Source organism: Schistocerca serialis, chromosome 6 (genome assembly GCF_023864345.2).
Source record: "Schistocerca serialis cubense isolate TAMUIC-IGC-003099 chromosome 6, iqSchSeri2.2, whole genome shotgun sequence".
NCBI lineage: Eukaryota > Metazoa > Arthropoda > Insecta > Orthoptera > Acrididae > Schistocerca > Schistocerca serialis.
The window spans coordinates 685,168,816-685,190,678 of record NC_064643.1 but is presented as its reverse complement, the minus strand read 5'-3'; the positions used below and the strand labels follow the sequence as shown (position 1 = coordinate 685,190,678).

Sequence of the window (21,863 nt, the reverse complement as noted above, 5' to 3'; positions counted from 1 at the left end):
AATGCTTTCCATTTCCAACGAAGTTGAGATTATACAGTGTTTTAATGGCACAGTATCTCAGAGCGGCCTTATCATTCTCTGTCAGGTGTTGCGAGTTGTTGTATTGTGTGTGACTACAGTAAGAAGTGAAAACAATGGAGAGACACAGTAAACGCACAGCAGAAACACTAGGTGGCATCCTTCCCTACGGCACCTACTTGCCGCTACCAGGGACGGCAGCGAACTGGCAGCGTCCAGCGAGTGCGGAGAAAGCAGGCTGCCTCGGTCTCCTGTGGCGCATGCGCAGTAGCAGCCGACGCCCAGGGCGCTGTCGGCGCGTGAGCCGAGCGCCAAAGTGTTTAGTTGTCTGCGGACTGGCGGCAGTGGAGGTAGCGCGAGTGGGCGCCGTGACGTGAGATGCCTCAAGAAAACCTCGACTTTGTTCCGGGATTGCGTAACAATTTAGCCAACAATGAACTACAGTGTTAGGTGCAACATCAGCTCCTGAAGTGCGCCTGCTGGTTAGTATTTTGGAGCCGTGATGTCAGCCGCCACCACGTGGGTGTAGGCGCCAAAACAGGTACGTGTTCTCCGCTTTCACAACGCCCGACGCCCGTAGTATTAAGGTAGTCCTAAATTCCCGTTTGCAGACGTATGCCTTACAGTATTCGGTTTGTAGCTAAAAAATCGTGCTTGAAGTTCAAAGCAATCGTATAAGAAGTCACCCACTCAAGAACGCTCTCCTTGGAGAAAATACTGATGATTTGGTAGAGCTCAGTGCCTAAGAACGGAATACTTTAGTAGGGGAAAGGACGGTCGTTTACTTTACACTGAAACTAAATTTCTACAAGAATGGTGTTTTGTGCGGTTAACTGAAAATGTCAGCTGCTGCTCCTTTGTTTGCCATCATTTGGTTCGACTTAAGCGATAAAAAGCGAAGGTTTCGGCATTTCACCTAGTTGATAGACGTCTTTGACAAACACTCTATATGTGTTAACAGTCCAGCTCGAACCACGACCGTATAGAATCGCTGGATAGTGACGCTTAGCGGTAATGTTCTCATAGTCACGCGACGCAAGGCCCAACGTTCGGTCACAGTGAGGTAATTATTACACTCTTTTTAACTCTAGTGACGTTGCGTTTACTTCACGAAGACGGAATTCGGGCTATGCGCAGTTTTGTCTCTGTTTTTCACTCTTGTCATTTTGGGTGACCGCACCTTATTTATATTTAAAAAGGCTGAAGAAGAAAACAAGTAAGCGCAATTCAAAATAAGGCTATTTTTTGAATCCTGAATGACCTCTGCTTTGAAATGAGCCAGAACTCTTGAAAAGTTCACCGAAATGTTTTTATGTCACAGCGTGTTGGAAACGAGGTGACACTCAACGAATATAGGAAGCTGGAAACTGTCAGTACTGTCTGTGGTGAGGTACTGCGTCTACAGCCGGAAAGAAACAAAGCACGCACAGATGAATATAGGCAAGCGGTCATTCCACCCGCGCTCCACACGCAATTCGAAACATGTGGCTCGCCGTGCCAAGTGCCCTCTGCCATACAATTCACAATGGTTTGCGGAGTACGTACGAGCCATGTTTCTCAAGGGAGTACCTTTCTCAACTAAAAATAGAACAAGTTGATTTTTCGTAGCGATTTTATCTTCACATGAAAGCCTGTGCTTTAGTCTACTTTTCTACATAATTCCAACCAATAATAAGGCAGTTATCGTGTCGTACAACCAGCTCTGAATACTTTCGTCGAAGAAATATGCCGCCGAAGCGTAACTTCCGCACATGTCCGAAAGAACAGGCACCACGCGGAAACCGCAGCTGTGACACATGTTACGTAAATTGGTCGAGGAGGAGGAAGGGGGGGGGGGAGGAAAGAAACGGAACTATCAGCTGCATCAGCATTTCGTGAGTCACTAATGAGTGAAGTTCGCCCACTTAGTTCCTCCTCATGAACATTGATAAGGTCATTTGTAATACGCTCACCAATTGCCGGCCGGCCGGCGTAACCATGCGGTTCTAGGCGCTTCAGTCCGGAACCGTGCGACCGCTACGGTCGCAGGCTCCAATCCTGTCTCGGGCATGGGTGTGTGTGATGTCCTTAGGTTAGTTAGGTTTAAATAGTTCTAAGTTCTAGGGGACTGATGACCTCAGATGTTAACTCCCATAGTGCGCAGAGCCATTTGAACCATTTTTTTGAACCAATTTCCGTACCGTCCCATCGCTCGTATGGTTGTCAAAATGTGTAGCTGATGCAACTGTTACTGAATGTTTAAATTGTCGAAAGTTTGGTTCAGGCGGCTTACTTGTTAGAGGACGGTATTCAAAGATGATTGTATGATACAACTGCCGTAATGTTGTTGGGAATTATGCAGAAAAGCAGATTAAAGTACAGACTTTATGTAAAAATGAAATTACCAAGGAAGCCTTTATGTTATATTTTTGTTTCAAAACGGTACTTAGTCAAAATTGTATGTAGTGGCGTGGTGCTTGCTAGCGGCGGTGCGGAAATGTGCGCTGTTATTTGCTAGTACTCTTGTGCCGTAAATTCTTTTCGTAATTCGGTGTCATGTTTCTTAGCGGAAGGCAACTGTTGCAACCTGCATGCATCTGGCCATCCCAGTAAATTGCCTCAGGTTTAGAAGTACTTTCATTACTTTTTATTTCTTCAGTGCATGTTTTAGTGGGCAACTGTTCACAACCGAACATAAAGTTAGCTTCCGTTTCAGTTGAAAATTCCAATGGCTTTATATTTACAGCCTGTCATTTAACGCTATATTTGCGTATCACATGACGAATTAAAAGTTAGGATTTAATTATAAGCCTTATGTATGTGAAGTTCAGCTTCTTTGTGGACTCATTTACGGAACACAGTTGGTTTTGCTTCGGTTGATACCGAAGTTATTCTTTGTAACTTCACGCAATCCAAGTGTAGCTAACAGTATTCACTAGTAGAGGATTTTGCCGGCAGGTACCAGTTGATAATATTTTTACAGAAGCGAATGCAATGTTTACCTTGTGAAGCAAAGCTTTTCGGGTAAAATCGCCTGGCTGTCTCCGCGCTAGCGCAGTACTTCGTTACACAGAGGCGCCATATCACTGAATATTGATAATTCCAGGTGTGACACCCAGTCTCAATTCAGTATTTTCAATTTATACATAATTCCAAACATCTTAGAAAATTTTTCTCGCTGACAACCCTCCGCAGAAAATAATAGAAGGGGCAAAGTTTGTAGCTTACAACATTGTAGATGATGAAGTAAAACTTCAGCATCATACATGATGTTTTAATTTATTGTTTCTTTGTTACTAACTATTCGCAACGCATTTTGTCGACAGTATTAACATATCGTACTGAATATACGTGGGATGTAGATGATGGTGATTAGTTCGGCCAAGTGCGCGGTAATCACCGCCCGTACAAATTCCCAATCTGTACACGGTCCAATCATGAACGATGAGGACAACACAAACACCCAGTCCCCGGCAGAGAGAATCCCCAACCCGGCCGGCCGGGAATCGAACCCGGGACCCAGTCATCCAGAGGTAGCAGCGCTAGCCACTAGACCACGAGCTGCGGACTGGGATTTCGAGTGTGTAAAGATTCGGCGATGGAGGTTACTGGTTTAGGACTAAGGAAGAGGTACCACGGTCGAAGTTTCCATAATGTGAAAACATACGGATAATCTGTACGCTCGCGGAAATAAGCCGCATCCTAATTTTTCGCGGTCGAATTGTGGGGGATATGTGCGGCTTATATTCGGGCGACTGCTGTATTTGAAAGCAAGCACTGACACAAGAAGTGAACTTCAACCTTTGCTTCGTTTAGTGCTACAGCAAGGTAAGTAGAGTGGGAAAGTGCTGGACAGGGAGTGTGCTTTTCGCGAGATGCCCGTTTGAAGGCGACTCCACGGATGAGACTGTCAAGCGTGACTGGCAGGGAAAGGAGAGGGCAGTGCAAGCAGGCGCACACACACACACACACACACACACACACACACACACACACACAGAGAGAGAGAGAGAGAGAGAGAGAGAGAGAGAGAGAGAGAGAGAGCACAGCGCAGCCTCAGCGTCTACGGCGTCGCCTGCCGCACGCCAAGCGTTAATTGGGGCAGCGTAACGACTTTACTGGGCCGCCGGTCACCCGCCCGCACCCCTTGCTCCGCCACGCCATATCTGAGCGGCAGGGGGGGGGGGGGGGGGGCGGGGCGAGAAATGCGCGACGCAATTTCGTCAGGGGCCGGGCTGCTGCAGGTGTCGCAGCTGATGACGTCAGCGCCGCTGCTGACACGGGGCTGTATGTATATATTAAAAAAAGGGGGGGAGGGGGGACTACTGCGGTGGCTGCAATCTGCGGACGGTTGCGACTCCCTGACAGTTCGACAGTTTTCTCTCGTCCCGTAAACCGTTCATGTGGGGGAGAGAGAGAGGCGCGTTCGCGCTCTAGTGATTTTTACGCCGAATTTGAAATAAATGAAACTTTTGCCGTTAGGTCAGTGGTTGCCTGGATTGTCCCCACGTAGCCAGCCATTTATCTATTGACTTTGGTATAAATTTCGTGTGTTCATCGAGAAAATAATTCCCATTTCGCGAGATAACGACATTATTGCAGAACGTGGCTGCCGTGTGATTGTTTATAATGGATGAAGCAAGTCGGCGACAGCAAATGGTTCCGGACGGTCGTGTCTCCTAAGCTGCTGTCTATCGAGATCTTGTAGCGGAAAACTTACGAAACTTCATTTCTCATCATGTTACGGCAGCTTACCTGTACAATAGGCATTGTGTATCCCTTGTGCAGATAGAAGCATCCAAGTCCTCTCAAGAAAAATTTTTTAATTTCGAAATCGCAACCGCTGGTTTATAAATAAAATAAACAGAATTCAAATTGTGGCTAGTGGATGCTGTGAAGTATACGTATTCTGAGATTTCAGCTATTTTTACCTATACGATGGGAAAGCAATTAAAAGATACGCGTGTGCTTGTTTTTGACTGCATGACATTCTTGTTCATTTCACAGGCCACGGAATATCGCTCTACGCGTTGATCTCGTGGTGCTCCGACGTATTAGTAAACATCCATGGCCTCCAGACCCGCCAAGATCCCACCTCGCAATGCACAGCAGAGCCTGTGCACCATTATGTGTAAAACCGTCAAACTGGTTTTAGTATAATTTTCTCAGAGAGTAATTGCTGCAGCTACCAAGGGAGTGTCAGAAATAAAGTACAGCAGAGGTACTTGAATCTCACAAAGGTACTTAAATCCATAAGATTTTATCCTGAGTTTCATTTAGAACGGCCTGCTCCTCGTTAGTTGCGTGTGTGCTAAACGTACTTCGTAATTGTCTGATCTCTTCTGCCCACCGGCCGGTGTGGCCGAGCGGTTCTAGGCGCTGGAGTCTGGAACCGCGCGACCGCTACGGTCGCAGTTTCGAATCCTGCCTCGGGCATGGATGTGTGTGATGTCCTTAGGTTAGTTAGATTTAAGTAGTTCTAAGTCTAGGGGACAGATGACCTCAGATGTTAAGTCCCATAGTGCTCAGAGCCATTTTTTTCTTCTGCCCGGTTCAGTATTATTCGTATTAAATCAAGTGAAAGATAAATGCTTTTTTTTTAACGGGACGCAGGTAGACATCTGGCGGAATCCTCATTCGTAGGCTTTCGCGTAAAGTTTAATCCGGCATGCGATGCGGTAACCCAGACATTATATCGTGTTTCACCCTCTTACCTTTTGTTGCTGAAGCCCCTTTTTTCAGTTATTTCGCCTACAGGTGGCCATTCTTTTCGCATCGTCTGTACTTGATCAGTAAGTCTATGTCCTTCAGAATCCGTCGACCACATAAACACAGCACTGTGTTGAATTTATCGTGGAACAAACTTTTGTACGTATAAGATAGCGTTAGTCACCAATACCCTCCTCCTTCTCGCGTTCTTCTGTTCAGCTTGATTGCTGTTCGGTGGAAGAAATGGGATCACCAGGCTATAAATAATGTGGTCAGAGAGTTCTTCCTCCAGTTGTCTCAGTATTATAGGATTATTAAAAGGATTACAAGACGCGTCGCGATGGTGATCAGGGACATTAATATGCAGTGCCAGTAGAAAATTTCTGTCACAAGGAGGAACGGTGTGCATTGACATTTGGTGTCATTGCATCCATTCATTTGTCTGTGCAATTATTTTCAAAGCTGTGGCTAGCTTCATAGCTGACATACCTAGTAGAGGACAGTACTATTTGCAGGCGCTTCTTTTACCACCTGTACAAATTAGTACGGAGATAATGACGCGACAGAGGTCCAGATGTGTGGTTTATTTAATCTGAAAAACCCAACATGTTCGAGCTCCGAAAATATTATGCCATGGAGCATTAAGAGCTTGATAATGGGGCCTTGTCTTCACGAAATATGTTGTGTTTTAGTCAAATAAATCGCACATTCGGACAAGTGCGTACCGAAATAGTGATCGTTGCACTATGGCTTCACATCAGACACCTGAACCAACTACTGTACCTCTCCGGAGATCAGGAAGTACCACATTTTTGCCAAATGGTTCAGCAGCCGCTGCTCATGAAATGGTAGGGAACTGGGCACTTTGTTGATTTTAGACTTTCTCCCTATAAGCAAAAAATCGACACTAAGAATCGCATGGGTAACCCGTTTCTGAAATCCGAGGAAGTTATGGCCATAAGAGCTATCTATATAGTTGACTGTTAATTTTTGCGTCCAGGTATGTGTGTGAAATATATGCAACACACTGATAGGTTTTTCGTTAAGGAGCGATATAGGATAATGATAAATCGTGGTAGGAGTGTAGAGAATAAATACAACGTACCGCTTGTTACCTTCCCACCTTCTCTATAGTTGCTCTGTCTGGTATTTCTCTCCGGCTTGCTGAGTCAGACACGCGTCACGCTGGCTTTGTTGTGATAGGGCACACGTTGGCGCGCGCCGCGGCAGCAGAGATGTAGGGGGGGGGGGTGTCGCACCTGTCCGGTTAGCGCAGTGGCCTGCCGAAGCGTCGTGTGTGTGTGTGTGTGTGTGTGTGTGTGTGTGTGTGTGTGTGCGCGCGGCGTTGCAAGTTCGCCCTCCAGGAAACGCTCTGCGGGGGTCTGTTGGTGGTGGACGGCCGCTGGAAGGCTCGCTGTGAATCCGCGCCCGTTCTGCAGTTGTAAACACGCCACCTGTAACCTGTCTAGACAAGGATGCTTTGTAACACCGCAGCTGTCCTCAGCAACACAACAGCAATGTTTCATCACCCTAAACTGAGAAAAAAAAGAATATCTAGTACTGTACCTGAAGCAGTTTTCCCACTAATATTAAAGTTCAGATACATTTCTTTTTCAACAGCTGATGCAAGAAGTTCAGGAAACGGGAGGGCTTTCCTTGTTCTAACCTATAGGCGGACTTTCAGTGCGAAAACTATTCAAAAAAGGATGTTTGTTGGGAAAGCATTTCAGGTACGCGTATTCGGAAGAACAGAGCAAAGTACTTCATACAAGAATTGGCGCGGTGTGTAGTTTTCGTCGTCCACGTCGTCTGTGGCCTTAAGTGCAGACTACTAGGCCTTAAGTGCAGACTACTACGTTGCAGCTCTTCCCTTCCCCCCTCCCCCCCCCCCCACCCCAACTTCCCTTTATTAAGAAAATGACGATTTCTTGGTGCATCACGTTATGGTTATTGAACCCATCTCTTCTTTTAGCCAAGCAGTGCCATAAATTTTTCTTCCCTGTTCGGTTCAATACTGCTTCGTTTATTATTCGAGCTACACACCTAATCTTGAGCATTGTTCTGTATCACACATGTCAGATGCTTCTACTACTACTAACGTCTCATTTCCTAATCTGATTCCCGCAGCAGCACCTGATTTAATTCCACTACATTCCAGTGCCCTAGTTTTTACCTTATTTGTTTCCACCTCAGGACCCCATTTTTGAAGACACACTCAGTTCTGCTCAACTATCTTGCAGGGGTGTTGCGCCCGATAAAATTTCATAGTTTGCCTTCTTGTATGTCACGGACTAAAGGTATGGTGAGCGTAAAAAGTGTCATGTAGTAACGTAACAACAAAAGGTTCCCGAACATAAATTCTCATTTGTGTAAGACGTTTCCAATACTTAATAAATTAAGTGCAAAATTGAAGATCTTGGAAAAATTCAAGAATACGCTATTTTCGACCTTACTTTGCAAAACAACTGGACTGTATAAACCTTGGCATACTGGGCTCATTAGTAATACTTTGGTTTTCAACAGCTAAAAAAGTGTAAGATTGTCCCATCTTAGATAATTTATTTCGGATTTGGGTGCGAAAATCGCGGCATCAAAAAAAGTTTGAAATTTTGATTCTCATATCGCGTAGAACAAACACACGCTGAACATGGAGCTTAATAGCTCGGTGGCACAAGGATGTGGATTACAAAATTTCATTCATGTACTTTTTTCCAATAATCTGCAAATTCGTCGAAAAATCTAACGGTTTTTGTGAATAGTTGAAAATAATGTATGTTCGATGCTTTCGTTATAAATGCTGATTTCTATTAAAACTTAATGACCATTCTCATTTGAAAGAACTTACTTGAGCCGCCCCCCAGAATAGTGGACAATATTCCCAACGTGGGTTAACAGTGCAACATGAATTGAGACAAACTAGCCGGAAAATGGCTGTGCGAATAAAGTTTTAGTTTTGGCTCCTTATATCTCCTTGATTAAAGGCATGATAAACATAAAACTTTGGAGAACAACAACTTAGTAAAAAAAAGTTAAGAAAGCATGAAACATCATTCACGTACTGCTTTTAAATTTGTACAAAATCAGTTGTTTTTCGTAAAAATTAAAAAAATTGATTACATTCGTTTTGCTTTTAGAAAATCTGTTTCATATAACTGTTTTCAAACTAATGACATTTGCAAACACCATGTTTTTAAGCATCTAGAAAACCACGTTTGATTTTCCAATGTGGGCTAACAATCCCTGAGAATGAGAATGTCGGACAAATTTGAGAGAACGTATCATGACGACAGGCTACACTGCAGCAACCTGTTGCCTGTGTTCCGTTGCATGTGATTTCTAAATCGACAAGTAATGCCCCACTGCATTGCATTGGTCCATGGCGACGTTGACACTACCGATTCAAGAACATGAACCAGCGACACCATCGCCGTCTTGGTCATTCCCGATTGCCGTGAAATCATATCCACGGGTGAGTTTCTTCATACATGGTCCGAAGCCCCTAGTTTGGTTTCTTAATTTAGATTCTAATGCTTTGTGGTGATACCTATCCGCTTACAAAGGCATTTGCAAAGTACTCTTATCTCTGATTCTCAAAACCGTATCTCATATAGGCAGCAAGGAAAAAGAAATATCAATTTTGATTTTAAACTTCCCATGAAGTCGTCGCAATAGATGTGCTTGAGACGTTCTGTTTGTGAGTTAACGGCATTTCGCTCTCCTATAAGTATATGGCCGAAAGAGTCAGCCTTCAGGAATTGTGAAACGAACCCTGTCGTCCAAGACCGCGCATGCCACAAAGGGCGCAGATTCACAAGAAGATGGGGGAACTCACAGGCCTCTATTGTCTATTGAGGCCTAAGCGCTGTAGTGTGCGAGTGAGACAGACGAGAACCTACGTCATAGGGCAACCCAGTAGAATCCGTTTGTGGGCGAGGAAACGTAGCAGTGTTAAAAAATATGGCCACCTAAAATCGGCCATAAAGGGAAACTATTTAATTCTGTAGTAGTGCATGGAAACAAGTCACAGTAATTTTAATCTGCCATCCTTCATAAATTTTCATGGTGATCCCCAAAAAACTTGAATATTGATAGTATCTATAACAGTTTAGGATTTACTGTTGAAGTGAAATTAACAAGTTTTGTAACAAGGACCTGAATGTAAAAATCAGAATGCTTTGGTCGATCTTAACGATCGACATTTCATATAGAAGCATATCATTAAAAGACAAACGTTGTAAATGTCAACGCTGTAATTCTATTTGTTTAAAAGGTATAGTAAATTCAAATTATCAGTATTTTCAGTTAAGCATCAGATCATCATTTCCTCCACACAAAACACATTGAACGATGACAGCATGACACCTTATTGAATCATTAGGTAGTAGAATATTTGTTGTAAAGGATAGTGCATAATAGTTACTTTTGTTCTTTATGTATTTGTCAGAAAGAACATTGGTGCAAGGCTACTGCCCATGACATTCAAAGTTAAGAAGAAAATTGTATTGGTTTTATGTAAAAGAAATTAACGTTTATTATGTAATGGATATTATTGTTACTTTATTTACAGCGTGAAAGTGGTTAAGCTTTGATTATTTACATATGTTAAAATGTAAAATAATGTAGAATAAGCTGTAGCCAATCAGATGGACAGCTTCAGGAAAGGGAACTGCACTAGTCAGTTGAGCCAAGATGTTCGGCGCGCGGGAAACACGGGCGGAGACGGGCAGAGGACAGTTCTGGTCGAGACGCGGAAGGCGACGCTCTGTGTTTAGGCAGTTAGGAAGTGAAACGACAGAAAATTTCTCGTTGTGTGGTATCGCGGGACTTAGTCTCTGAGGAGTGGGCAGCCGCGCGCCTGGAGTGAACTCTTTTAACGTTTCGTGCGGTTAAGGAGGCGGAGTATTGGACTTGTTTCGCGATGAGATTGTGAATGATCGAAATGTTTCAAATGGATATGCGCTCGAGTGTAATAGTAATTCTAAATATGACCACTTTCGCTATTAGTTTCCTTTCTCAATAAACATTATTCTAACCGAACCGGAACTGTGTGGCCTATATCATTTGTGGGTCGTTAATTTAGTTCAAATGGCTCTGAGCTCTATGGGACTTACCATCTGAGGCCATCAGTGCCCTAGAACTTAGAACTACTTAAACCTAACTAACCTCAGGACATCACACACATCCATGCCGGAGGCAGGATTCGAATCTGCGACCGTAGCTGTCGCGCGGTTCCAGACTGAAGCGCTTAGAACCGCTCGGCCACACCGGTGCTTCTTGTAATGGTCTGAACCTTTATTAGTCGACTCTCCGTTATCGTGAATTTGTTACGAATTACTCACAGTTCGCTTCAAAAAAATGCAAGCCGCAGTTATATAAGTCACTCAATAAGACAGTTATCCACGTCACTCAATAAGATTCCTGAAAAACTGACTTCAGACTTCCTTTTGTCCTTGCAAGACGGCCTCATGGTTCAAGAACCCATCTTAGAATGCATCGTGTTGCCGCCAAGTCCTTCCCTAGGAATCTGTAAAGAGCTTTTGGATCGCGAGAATGAGAACGAGATGTTCCTTACGGGATTCATGAATGGTGATGAGGCGTGGGTCTTCTTCACAATGGGTCGGAAAGTTTCTCCAAGACCAAGAAAAGGTAGCAAGGTCAGATCAATTGTCAAAGCCATGCTGATAGTTTTCTTTGACTTTCAGAGGTTATTTCTTCATGAATTCGTGCCACAGGACGAAATATTAATCTGTGGTACTATCGGGGCGTGTTGCGACGACTGCGAGAAAATGTGAGAAGGAAACGGTCTGAAATGTGGCGAGGCAATTTATGGCTCTTGCATCACGATAACGCGCCCGCCCATCCATTCCTTTTAGTGCTCGACTATTGCACAAAAAACGAAATCACTGAGCTGCCTCATTCTCAGTACTCTCCAGACCTGGTCCCTGCGGACTTTTTTTATTTCCAATGTTGAAAACCCCGTTAAAAGGACGAAGATTTGCAAATACAGACGAGATAAAAGAAAATTCGCAGGGGGCACTTCGGGCGGTCCAGCAAGAGGTGTTCCAAGACTGCTTCCGGAAGCGGAAACGGCTATGGGAGCGGTGTATCGACTGTGGAGAGTATTTGGAAGGAGACCGTGCACAATCATTAAAAGGAAAGCGTAGAAAAAATTTGTGATCAAAGTTCCGGAAATTTATTAACAGACCTCGTACGACCCTGTCAAAATTGTAATAAGCCCCACATCTGCTAAAATTGCTTAGAAGCCGTGTTTTCAGACGATGGAGTAACTCTGCCAAATATCACAGAGTTCCAGTTCAGCAGTCATGGCTGCCGCATCGCGGTCGCGAAGTGGGGCCGAGGCAGTTTCAGATTAGTTTTATAGTCTGACGATAATTTATTAATTTATGGATTTGTAGTTCTAGCGTGACGATGACCACTGTGGACAAACGGTAGTTACTGTCATTCTGAAGAAGGTTGGGTTATCCCAACTGAAACCTAGGTAAATTCTAGGCAAACGGTGCAACTGAGGCTGTTAATTATTAAAATTAAAAATAAATATCACAGTCTTGAAGACGAAGCTGTCTGAAAATCTGTTAAGAACACAGCGCAGGGCTTTAAGCATCGTGCATCACATTATGGAGGCTCACGTAGTAGTAAGAGGTGGTGTTCGGTAGAATGTACGAATGGCATCACAGCAGTTTCGACACTGTTGTGTCCAGACAATATCTTCTAAACAAGGAACAGGAAGGAAATCTAATGAAACTGTTCGGTTACACCTTTGATGTTTTAAGCTTCAGGTTGTTCTAGGACGAGAAGGCACCTTTGCGAAGTGGCTGTGGCCTTAATTTTCAAAGATAGAACACGCAAAAAACGTTTCCTCAACGTTTGTTCTAACATCCGTTGTGGAAAAAAGCAAAGCTTGCCGACAAACACAAGGGATTCATAATTTCAGTAAACTGTTTGGAGCCCGCATCTCGTGGTCGTGCGGTAGCGTTCTCGCTTCCCACGCCCGGGTTCCCGGGTTCGATTCCCGGCGGGGTCAGGGATTTTCTCTGCCTCATGATGGCTGGGTGTTGTGTGCTGTCCTTAGGTTAGTTAGGTCTAAGTAGTTCTAAGTTCTAGGGGACTGATGACCATAGATGTTAAGTCCCATAGTGCTCAGAGCCATTTGAACCATTTTGAAACTGTTTGGACTTTGCAGTGACACAAAGAATATGGGCTAAACCAAAACCGTTTTGTAGAAATTTTTTCTAAAATTCGTTGCTTGGGCGCATTTTAAAGAACCCAACATCCTTCGAAGTGAGGAATAAAATGTAGATTTTAATGTTGACTATAAACACAGAAGACGTCCCCTTGTCAGGAGATACATACATTGTGGAGTGTACTAGTGAGATGCCGTCACGTGGTTCTCCAGCAGAAGAAACTGAACAGGACTTAATGAAGCTCACCACAAGCGAGTTGTGTATCTATGTTGCTAGAAATATGAGAGCTGATTTGGATTGCACTGATTTCATCGAACAAGATCGAGATCTGTTACAGTTTCCTAGCGATGGATCAGCAACCAGTGGTGACTGCCAATCCTAACCGCATGGTTGGAGGCGCAATGACACGGACTGCGCCGCCCTTCCCGCCGGAGGTTAGAGTCCTCCGTCGGGCATGAGTGTGTGTTATTCTGAGCATAAGTAGTGTTTAAGTCTAGGGACCGACCTCAGCAGTTTGGTCCCTTAGGAATACACACGCGCGCGTGCGAATCCTAAGATGCACTGAAATATCTGCGGATTACATAGCTTTTAAATGCAAGGACATTGACGGTTCCTGAGCTAGTTTCCCCCTACGTGAGGACAAGAATCTTCATTAGAATAAGGCATCTGAATGCGAAAAGTGAAACAAAACAGAACTTGCTACGAAGAAAAATCTTAAACGGATTGCGCAGTTCTCTTGAGCTGGAGCTAGTATTTATGAACGCAGTATGTTATAGCTCTTGATATTAAGTCTTTGAAGGTGTCTATTGTCATAACATACAAGTGTTTATTTTGTAAATTTCAGTTTTAAGCGATGCTTAATAATGTGCGTCAACAGTTAACAACACGCAGTTAATGAGACTGGTATTAAACTCCTGTGGTAGCACACTGTTGCCGATGATGTCATAAGTATTGGCTCGTAGCGACGCGACACCCCTGTGTGTCCTATCTGATTGTTTCTAGTTGCAATGGTGAACAGTTATTGGCCGTCTAGTAATGTATCCGCTTCTAGCGGCGTTGAATCTTTGCCCTCGGACAGTGCGTTTTGCAATTGTGACTTGTTTCGTGCGCGCGCTTGACGTGGCATCGCAGTAGCGACCGGCGAGCAGCGTTGCCAGTTCGTGGGGAATTCCCCAAACTGGGGAAATTGGGTTCGATTGAGAATTTTGTGTGTATTAGCATTATGCGGGGAACATACGGGGATTTTTACGTTTTACTATTTATTAATACATCGTAGCTGTTATTGCATCGATAATTTGATGGTTGGTATTGCTGATGTTGATTCTCAAGACATGAAGCTCAGAATGCGTTTCATAGGGACGATCTCGAGCACTATCGTATAAACAGGGTATATATATATATATATATATATATATATATATAATACTGAAGCGAGACTGAACATAACAGTGACTGAACGCATGCGAGAAAAAACTATTGAGCGCATGCGTAGAGCAACGCATCACGCCAGATAAAAAAAAGTTTTTGTAGCCTTTCGAATTACTTGAATTTCTGTTTTTTCTTGTAAATACTTAAATTTGTAAAGAATAAAAGGATATTATGAGCATGGGAATTTCTCCTAATTTTTGGGAATTTGGAATACTGGCATTGGCAAGCTGCTGGCGACTAGTGGCGGCGGTGGAGGGGGCGGTACTGGTTGGCCGCGCTCGGTGAATGCAGCCGCGTCATACGTACGTGTACGTGTGTGTGTGTGTGTGTGTGTGTGTGTGTGTGTGTGTGTTTTCGGGCCAGTGATCCAAACTGCGCCGTCAACAGTCCCCCCAGCAGTGAATCTGCCGCCGTCCTTGGTCGGCCGCATTCCAGGATAATGGATCCGGTCTTCCTATTCGCGCCGCGTTTCTGTGGTCTCAGAGTTTGTGTGTAGCGATTGACTTTGTGTTGTGGCATACAGGACGTTGCTGGAATCTGAGTGTAGTTAAACTGGTTCGAAACGAATACTAGCTTCAGTAATAAATTGCACAGTCAGTGAACCTTACATTGTCCGCTTCCTAAAAATTACCGCTAGGAGACTATATAATTACGTCCTTGAGGTGAAGAGGACGGAGGCACACCAGCCGCTCGTCTTTTGACTCAAACGAGCAGGAACCTTCCCTTTGGCATGCAGTGCTTCTGCCGACTGAATTATAGAGGCACGACGCACGACCTGCCCTCGCTTTTCCGCATGTTTCTTGCTTGTTGTGTTTAAAAATCGTTTACTTTGGAAAATATAGCAGTGGAGTTTGTTGTAGCTTGTGCTTGTAAACTTTTTAGTGAGCAGTTGCTGCAGGTATCACATTCACGCAGCTAGTTAACGCATACAATAGTAATGTGTGGAAAGTATCAAACCCTAACTTAAGAATATCTAAATTCTGAATAAAGAAAACGTTTAGGTAATTGGACCGACTAAGGCATTGTCGGTCAGTATTTAAATGCAGTCAGGTCCGATGTTTTGATTTGGAGTTGTTTTTGCGTTATTAAGTTTAGAGCATGTATTCTGTACCTGGAATCTGTGCACACTAGCGCAGATGAGGAAGTTGCATTACCGTTTGTTCGCGCAAGTTGCTGACGCTGCTTTGCATCTATTCTGCGTAAGCCTCTTAATTCTGATGGGGTCCTCCCCCGCCCTTTCTCCAGTAAAGATGTGGCCACGAAATTAGTTCACCGCAGGCACCATCACTGTGTCCGTCGACTTGGTCGGCGTTCTCCAGTGCAGCCGGATTCATCCGCCGTCAGGTCCGTGCATCGCATGCCACGCAACGAAAGACTATCTTGAGTTTAGACGGTGCGTGTTCAGTGGCAAGCCCACACCCGTGTGTTGTCTCTGTTTGTTTCTGGCATCTTTGTTACGAAATGAATTAACGCAATCCGAAAGCCACTGTGATGCGATAACAGAGGCTACTTTTTAGGGAGTGCGAATACTTCGAGCATATTCATATACGAGAGTAATTAGTGAGATATAATTGAGTAGAACAGAGAATTTTCGTACGTAGTCTTCATTTTACGTGTCCACACACCGGTGCAGTCAGTACCTGTGTGTGTACTATCTGCCTGCGCACCCCGTCTGCGAAGGTCACTTTTGTAATACAGACACGGTTGTCCTTTCTGCCGTGGTCCGTGCAGTTGTTTCTTGTTTTGTTTCGACTGTAAGATACAGTCGTCATCAAATTCTGACGAAGCACGACTATTTGCCGGAAAAATATCAATATAGAAGTAAAAGTCGAAAGTATCTTACAACCTAAAGGTAGAGCACGCGTTGCTGCGTGACGTACGAGCGGCGTTTGAAAAGTCCGTGCTAAGTCTGAGAGATGGCACCACAGTCAGGTATCAAAGTCATGTTTAGTTAGTAGCATCTTTGGGAACAACGCACACCAAGTTTCAGACCAATATTCTTTTGTGTTTGGCATTCCAGTGAATCAAGGAAGTCGAGTGATTGTCAAAAAATGGACGAAAAAGAAATTTCGTTTGGTGATTAAACATTACTTTATCAAAGGCAAAACGCCTCAAGAGACTAAAGAGAAGCTTGATAAACATTAGGGTGACTCTGCACCTTCGATTAGAACAGTTTATAAATGGTTTCAAAATTTTGAAAGTGACCATATGGGGACACGTGATGCTGAACGTTCTGGACGCCCTGTGGAGGTTACGACTACAGAAACCATTGATAAAATCCATGACATGGTGATGGATGAAGAGTTAAGGTGCGTGAGATTGCTAGTGCTGTGGGCATCTCGAATGAACGGTTACATAATATTTTGCGTAAACATTTGGACATGAGAAAGCTATCCGAAAGATGGGTTTAACGATTGCTCTCGCTTGACTAAAAACGGAATCGTGTGAAGTGTTGCAAGGATGGTTTGCAGCTGTTCAGGAAGAATCCGCAGTACTTTAAGAGTCATTTTGTCACTGTGCATGAAACATGGATACATTACTATACAAACTACTATACAAAGAACAATCTAAACATTGGATTACCCAGGGAGAATCTGCACCAAAAAAAGGCGAAGACCACTCCTTCGGCCAGAAAGATTATGGCGACTGTCTTTTGGGATTCGCAAGGAATAATCCTCATCGACTATCTGGAAAAGTGTAAAACTATTACACGTGAATATTATTCATTGTTATTGGACCGTTTGAAAACAGAGCTGCAAGAAAAACCCCTTCGATTGGTTCCGCAAAGTCCTTTTCCGTCACGACAGTGCACCAGCAGCTGTGGTCGCAAAATTAATGGAAATAGGATTCCAACTCATTTCACATTCCCCCTGTACTTCAGACTTGGCTCCCTCGGACTACTATTTGTTCCCCAATTTGAAGAAATGGGTGGCGGGGTAAAGATTTTATTCAAACGAGGAGGTGATTGCAGCAACTAATAGCTATTTTGCAGACTTGCACAATTGCTATTATTCGAAAGGGATCAACAAATTAGAACAGCGTTGGACGAAGTGTGTAAATCTAAAAGGAGACTATGTCGAAACGTGAAAGAGGTTTACCGGAAGCACTTAAGTTGTTTTTATTTTTTTCAAACGCCCATCGTAACGTCTAAAGAACTCACATACTGACATAAGAAATAACGGTGCATTGCAAACTCCTAATAGCAATAACGCAAAAAGATCGAGAAATATTCATTCTGTCTTTATTTCCTGTTATAAAAAGTGTTAAGATAATAAATGAACCATATATACACGTCAGGTCGAAACAATGAAACCTATGTCATCAGTCACTACGATAGTTAGTAACAAACTGTGGCGGTCGAGTTTAGGCTTGTTCTGCGCCTTAGTAGTGTTCTGAACGCTCTCTTCTGAATGCTGTAGGTAATGCGAGCATCAAACGTGATCGTAGCTTGTTCTTTAGTGAATTTCTATTTCATTTGTTGCGAGTTGTTATCGCCGGTGGTGGTGGTAAGTGATAAATTCTGGATAAGCAATCGAGAGACATAATTTGCACGATATGCGCTTCCTGCAAGTGGAAAGCACGCGCATGCGCGTTCCACAACTGTCGCTTGTAATCGTCAACAATGCTATTTCCGTCCGTGCTTCCGACTTGCGCGAACCGCCATCGTTCGTGTATCTGACTATAGTGAGGAAGGACGGAACGAAAGAAGTAACGGTACTTTACAATGTACACCTTGAACAACAAATAGTGAGAAACTGACAGCCAACACTGGCAATTTTCCCATTGTTTTCGTATACTAGTGAAACGTATGTAGCGATCAATACATAACGGGTAGCTGCTCGGCCATCGGAGGCCGCCTGCTACGCTGCGTGTAGACGAATTACACGGCTCTTCAACTTACGGTACGATACTTTTCATTATATGCCTTTGTTTGTTTGGTAGCCTTACATAGTTTGATTTTTCTTGTTTTTAGACCCGAAGATAATGCCTGCTTATTCAAAAATGGCTATAACACTATGGGACCTAACATCTGAGGTCATCAGTCCCCTAGGCCAGGGGTCTGCAGACTACGGCCCGCGGGCCGAAACCGGCCCGCGTTAGCTGGCCGGACATCCCCGGTATCCGGTATCCGGCCCGCCAAATATTTGAGGTGGTACCTATACTGCCAACAATTGAGTTTAGAGGTCTATCGCGACCAATGCACCGTGACATTGGCTCTGCTACTCGCTACAAGACTACATAACTTATTGTTGCACCGCTTGAAATAACAATGCGTTGACATACTCTACCTCTGCTACGTCTTGCAGTAATAGTGTTGCTAACAATGATTTTGAGATTTCGTTAACTTTGCAGGACGCTTTCGTGAAGAATGTGCAGTGACATACTTTCTTGTCGGTGAAATTCGCCAGAGTAAAATACGCCAGAATTTCGGTCAGGTACGTCCACCAATCAAAATTATGTAATTAAATAGAAATCGTAGTTCGTTTCAGTGCTAGCTATTCCCACAACCTTAGATTTTTGCGATTTCATCTTTCCGTTAGCCTTACATTACGGTGATCATGGAGTGCTAGGGTGCTTTAATCCCACTAGGTAGATCTTGGCCCTTATGACTTCGTGGAGGAGTCCATGTGGCCCGCGGACTAAAACGTTTGGAGACCCCTGCCCTAGACTTAGAACTACCTAAACCTTACTGACCTAAGGACATCACACACATCCATGCCCGAGGCGGGATTCGAACCTGCGACCGTAGCAGCAGCGCGGTTCCGGACTGAAGCGCCTAGAGCCGCTCGGCCACAGCGGCCGGCGCCAGCTTGTGTAGATCGGCTATTGTGCCATGAAAACCTGTGATTCTTGGTTCAAATGGCTCTGAGCACTATGGGACTTAACATCGGTGGTCATCAGTCCCCTAGAACTCAGAACTACTTAAACCTAACTAACTTAAGGACATCACACACATCCATGCCCGAGGCAGGATTCGAACCTGCGACCGTAGCGGTCACGCGGTTCCAGACTGAAGCGCCCAGAACCGCACGGCCACACCGGCCGGCCCTTGTGATTCTTCTCCGGATAAATAAAATAATAAGTTTCTTGTTTTTCGGGAAATTTCTTCCCGATCTCGTTATTTTACGTGAACCGCCAACCATCAGTGTGCTGAAGACGCGGTGTTTCTATAGCGCCAGATCAGGCACATAAAGGACTAGGCACCCAGAGCCAAGACTTTGTACAGTGTTTACTTTTGCTTCGTAGATGACACTGCCGTGAGGTACGAACACACACGTAGACAGCCAACTGTAGTCGCCGCCTTTAACGAATTGCATGTTTCCGGTTCGCCGTCCAGGATCCATAGTAGTGAGTACTTTTCACAATTTCGCCAAGTAGCGGAATCCACGATCGGACCGTTCACACTACTAAGCAACGCTAACACCACTCCCCTACGGAACGGTTGTTCATTCAATTTCTTACATAGAGGCGACCGTGTATCTTTTCATTCAGATTTTGTTGTTTCCTCTGTGACATTCAGCGATGTCACAATTTGTAGTAGAAAAGGAAGAAAACAATATAACGTCCCGTGCGCGTCGTGAACTAATGGACCGAGCACGAGGTCTGGTTCGGAAAGAAAATTGGTCGCGGCAGTTTGGAGGGTACCTTCTCTGCATTTGGCGTAAGCGATTTACGGACGATCTAAAGTTGGACAAGCCGGGCGGAGATTTCAACCTGTATCCACGCAAATGCGAGTACGGTTGCGACCTAGCAGTATACATCGTTCACAACGAATGTGATGGGAGCTAGCTTGCTGCACGCAATGAGTCATGACCGCAGAGTAACATAACACGTATAATACGGAGCTTTACCGTACACCAAGTGAGATTAAACTTCGTACAATCTTTCGTAATGATAGTAGTTCATGGCAGTACGAATTCTTTTAGTTAAAACCCTGGATGTGTAACTTCCCTTGTGTGGTGAAATAAATAAAAAAATTAAATTTATTGATGTATTGAAAAGAGAAGAAAATTATGGACATGGAACTTTTACTTTAGAATTTTTGAAAGGCTTTTTTACGGACTGTATTTACCGGCTTGAATGCGGACAAATTCAGTGCTACGTGAAATTTGCCTGTAATTTACAATTCCGATTAATGATATTTTTGAATTCTACGTCGTTGTTGATTTATTCAGTTCTCAGCTTACGGAGAATTAGTCCTCCTGCCACAATATTAATTCATTAGTCGCCATCGATATTCTTCTCTTTGTTGACCGTGTGTATCTTCCTAAGTCCCCATCGGTTTACTTCACGAAGACGGTGGAAACCAAGGAATACAATGCTAGGTCACTTTAAATAATTCTCGTAAAACTTCGATACTTCTCACTATTTTTTATTCACAATACTATAAGACTTTTTCTGCTCGTCGCACAAACCATAAATACTAACAAGAGCCGGCAGCGGTGGCCGTACGGTTCTAGGCGCTGCAGTCCGGAACCGCGGGACTGCTACGGTCGCAGATTCGAATCCTGCCTCGGGCATAGATGTGTGTGATGTCCTTAGGTTAGTTTGGTTTAAGTAGTTCTAAGTTCTAGGGGACTGATGACCTAAGATGTTAAGTCCCATAGTGCTCAGAGCCATTTTACTAACAAGATGCCTTGCCGCAGACATCAAAAATTAGTCCATCCCCTACAAGGTAACAATCGAAAGTGTATCTTAACTCCTTCTTGGAGTATGAAACAAAAGAGAATCCAATATGAACATTACAGAGATTATATTCTACATTCCTCTCAATTTAATCTCTGGCGCAGACTGAAGTATTATATCTCTCTGCGTCGGAATGTGTCATTACACTTGATGTGGACCAATTTCTGACATGTTGAAATATTTTGTGGAGAAATCAGTGGAGAAGGCTGACTGAATATCTCGACCCTAAATAACCGAGAAAAGATCAATTTTTGTTTGTTTTGAAAACACAAAAAATACTTCAGAATTTCATTCTTCACCGGTGTGATAGTTACTGCTCAATAATGTTAATTTGATTTCTTTTGTTGTCAGAGTGAATGAGGGAATAAATGCGACATGTATGTGAAGTATGAATCATTCTAATTGTGGGTAACGAAGTGCAAGTAACAGTGTGAGAATCGGATTGTGCTGCTCTGATGTGGGAGATATACACCTGGGGGGAAATGATAACTGAATAGAGCAGACGGTTTTCAGTCGGTGGGAAATATCAAACTTAGCTTCACTCCATCAGGCGATTAAAGATGATCCTAATCTCATTCTCTTTGCTTTTTGAGGCTGTATTACTTATAATTTCATAAAGTTGTAACTTTCTTGTGGAACTGGAATTGGATGGTGGGGAGTAGCGGATTTTATGGTTGGTTGGCTGTGGAACTCGGTCAGACAGAGAAGAGGACTTCGACGCGCTTTCCTGCTGGAAGCGGATTTCGCGCGCGAGTCACGGAGTCGGTCGCCTGCTCGTACGGTGGGAGCTAATGTTCCCAGGGGCTGTACTCAGTTTTGTCACATCTGGGCAGCTGTGAA

At 44.0% G+C, this 21,863-nt stretch overlaps 1 protein-coding gene across 2 annotated transcripts in view; it reads left to right on the top strand.

Moving 5' to 3' along the window:
• The window catches only part of LOC126483609 (CD109 antigen), an 847,818-nt gene that overhangs the window by 509,707 nt on the left and 316,248 nt on the right, over positions 1 to 21,863 (top strand). Inside the window, exon 1 of one of the 2 annotated variants that reach the window (XM_050106647.1) lies at positions 387 to 559. The exons of the other annotated variant lie outside the window; for it this stretch is intronic. The gene's annotated coding sequence lies outside the window, so the exon portion shown is untranslated. Of the gene's footprint in view, positions 1 to 386; positions 560 to 21,863 lie in introns of those variants that run through there. 2 annotated transcript variants of the gene reach the window in all.